Source organism: Myotis myotis, unplaced genomic scaffold, assembly GCF_014108235.1.
Source record: "Myotis myotis isolate mMyoMyo1 unplaced genomic scaffold, mMyoMyo1.p scaffold_m19_p_17, whole genome shotgun sequence".
NCBI classification, from domain to species: domain Eukaryota; kingdom Metazoa; phylum Chordata; class Mammalia; order Chiroptera; family Vespertilionidae; genus Myotis; species Myotis myotis.
In genome coordinates, this window is record NW_023416321.1 from 39,541,472 (window position 1) to 39,544,584 (window position 3,113).

Consider the following 3,113-nt stretch of genomic DNA (forward strand, 5'->3'; position numbering starts at 1 on the left):
ACAAACAAGAATGAAACGTAGAGTCCATACCTCCTCCACTAATGAAGTTGGGGAGGTAAGAACCAGGCACAGAGCCTCTGGTCCCTGTTCCACTACTTGTTCTGGATGAATCCAACCTTCATTTTTCTTGTGTCAGCAACCAAGAGTGAGTACTGTTAGGGAAATCACCCCTGAGCCATGTTTCTCTACCTCTTCCCCCATTATTGCCCCTATAAGGCCTGGAAGACATGTTTTTCCTAATCGCTCTCTGTCCTGACTCCATGAAACTTTAATACATTAGCATGTCTGTTTATGTGCATGGCCCTTTGGAAGACCACCAACCACTGTAATAACTAAGATGTTGTTGCCCCACTGTGAGGGTGCACAACCTGAGGCCAGTTCCTTCACATTTTCCAGGTTTTATCTCCTCCATCAGGGTCTTCTCCTCATCACTTACCCTCATTCTCCTGCATCCCAGCCTCTCCCTCTCACTGGCTCTGCTGCTCACCCACCTCCAGCTATAGCCCTCTCTCTGTTCCCTTCTGGTTTTATTTCTTCAAAGGCAGGCCGCACTCTGGTCTGCATTCTGCCTCCATCTCTCTACTGAACCTATTCTCCATAATTTCATGAAAGAATTGTATCTTCCATACACACATATTCTTTCAGCCAGCAATTCCATGTAACAGAACTTTTAGCAGCACTTGCCTAGGAGATGGCAAAACTGAATGCTGGTGTTCACAACTGTTTCTAGCAAGCCGGAGATGTTAAATAACCATGAATATTGAATAACAGTGGTATGCCTCAAGACTTAGGGGACCCAAGACTCTGTCAACCAATGAACAACAGGCCCTAGCTAGTTTGGTTCAGTGGATAGAGCATTGGGCTGCAGACTCTAGGGTCTCGGGTTCAATTTTGGTCAAGGGCACGTACCTCAGTTCTCCAGCCTGGGCCCTGGTTGGGGCGCGTGCAGGAGGCATCCAATTGATGTGTTTCTCTCACATCGATGTTTCTCTCTGTCTTTCCCCCTCCCTTCCATTCTCTCTAAAAATCAATGGGAAGGTACCCGAGCTGCAGCCGCCAAGTCTGGATCCTCCATCGTGCACCACCAACGCCCGTCTGCCGTGCCCGCCCGGTTCCTTTTGGTTCCAAGTCCAAAATGGCAACACTCAAGGATCAGCTGATGTGAACCTTCTTAAGGAAAAACAGAGTCCCCAGAATGAGATTACCGTCGTTGGGGCTGGTGAGTTGGCATGGCTTGTGCCATGAGTATCTTAATGAAGGACTTGGCAGATGAACTTGCTCTTGTTGATGTCACGGAAGACAAATTAAAGGGAGAAATGATGGATCTCCAACATGGCAGCCTTTTCCTTAAAACATCAAAAATTGTCTCTGGCAAAGACTATAGTGTGACTGCAAACTCCAAGCTGGTTATTATCACAGCTGGGGCACGTCAACAAGAAGGAGAGAGCCGCCTTAATTTGGTCCAGCGTAACGTGAGCATCTTTAAATTCATCATTCCTATTGTTGTAAAATACAGTCCCAACTGCAAATTGCTTGTTGTTTCCAATCCAGTGGATATCTTCACCTATGTGGCTTGGAAGTTAAGTGGCTTTCCCAAAAACCGTGTTATTGGAAGTGGTTGCAACCTGGATTCAGCCCGTTTCCGATACCTGATGGGGGAGAGGCTGGGAGTTCACCCATTAAGCTGTCATGGGTGGGTCCTTGGGGAAAATGGAGACTCTAGTGTGCCTGTATGGAGTGGAGTGAATGTTGCTGGTGTCTCCCTAAAGAATCTGCGCCCTGATTTAGGCACTGATGCAGATAAGGAACAGTGGAAACAAGTTCACAAACAGGTGGTTGACAGTGCTTACGAGGTAATCAAACTGAAAGGCTATACATCCTGGGTCATTGGCCTATCTGTGGCTGATTTAGCAGAAAGTATGATGAAGAATCTTAGGCGGTTGCATCCAATTTCCACTATGATTAAGGGTCTCTATGGAATAAAGGACGACGGCTTTCTTAGTGTTGTTCCTTGCATCTTGGGACAGAATGGAATCTCAGATGTTGTGAAGGTGACTCTGACACCTGAGGAAGAGGCCCATGTGAAGAAGAGTGCGGACACACTGTGGGGGATCCAGAAAGAGCTGCAGTTTTAAAGTCTTCTGATGTCCTACCACCTCACTGACTAGGCTCCAGCAGGATTTTAGTTGGAGATTGTGAATATTGTCCTTTTTATCTGATCTGTGACTAAGAACATCAGTTTCCTAAAGATAGAAATAGTCATGGTTCATAAAACCCAGCATCTGCATCCTGATGCTAGAGGGTCCTTATCTTGGGTAGCCCTAAACTGGTTACTGTGAAATAGCTCCACCTCCTCAAAGGCACCACTGCCAATGTTGCTCACGCTACAGTTGCCCTTCAGACTAGATGTGTGTTCACTGTGTGTTATATAACTTGTGGTTCCTTTTTCTATAATTAGTCACATCCTGGGAGCCAATGTAAATCCAATATTGCATGTTTTGTGCATAACTGTTCTAAAGGATCTTATTCTGTGTACTATATGTATCAGATTAGTGTACATTGCCATATAATGTAAAAAGAAAAGTCTACATATAAATAATACAGCCAACTATCCAAGTGTCATACCAACTAAAATGCCAAATAGGAGAAACCAAGATGGTGGCATAGGTAAACACCAGAGATTGCTGCCTCGTACAACCACTTCAAAAATACAACTAAAAGACGGAATGGACATCATCCAGAACCACAGGAAGGCTGGCTGAGTGGAAATTCTACAACTAGAAGGAAAGAGAAAAGCATACTGAGACTCAGAGGAGGTGCGGTGCAGAAGTAAAATGCAAAGGTGTGGAGGTGCATGCAGAGAGGGCTGGCAGCTGAGGGCGCGGTTGTCTTTCTCAATCTGGAGGGAGTCTCAAGCTCTGAGCTCCAGTTCCAGGCGAGTCTCTGGGGACCCAGACTCATACGGGAGAAACGGGACTGTCTGGCATTGGTCAGAACTCGAGGACAGCATTCTCTCGGAGGTGCTTGCAGCGATTGCCAGGACACTGAGAAGCAGGGCCTCTGAGGGCAGGACTGAGAGCAGCCATAACTGCTCCCTCTGCCCTGTTGATCCC

General features: G+C 46.5%; 1 pseudogene; it reads left to right on the forward strand.

Annotated features, from left to right (window-relative positions):
- The first annotated feature begins 1,117 nt into the window (after positions 1-1,117).
- On the forward strand, positions 1,118-2,158 carry LOC118672031 (annotated as a pseudogene).
- The last annotated feature ends 955 nt before the right edge of the window (positions 2,159-3,113 follow it).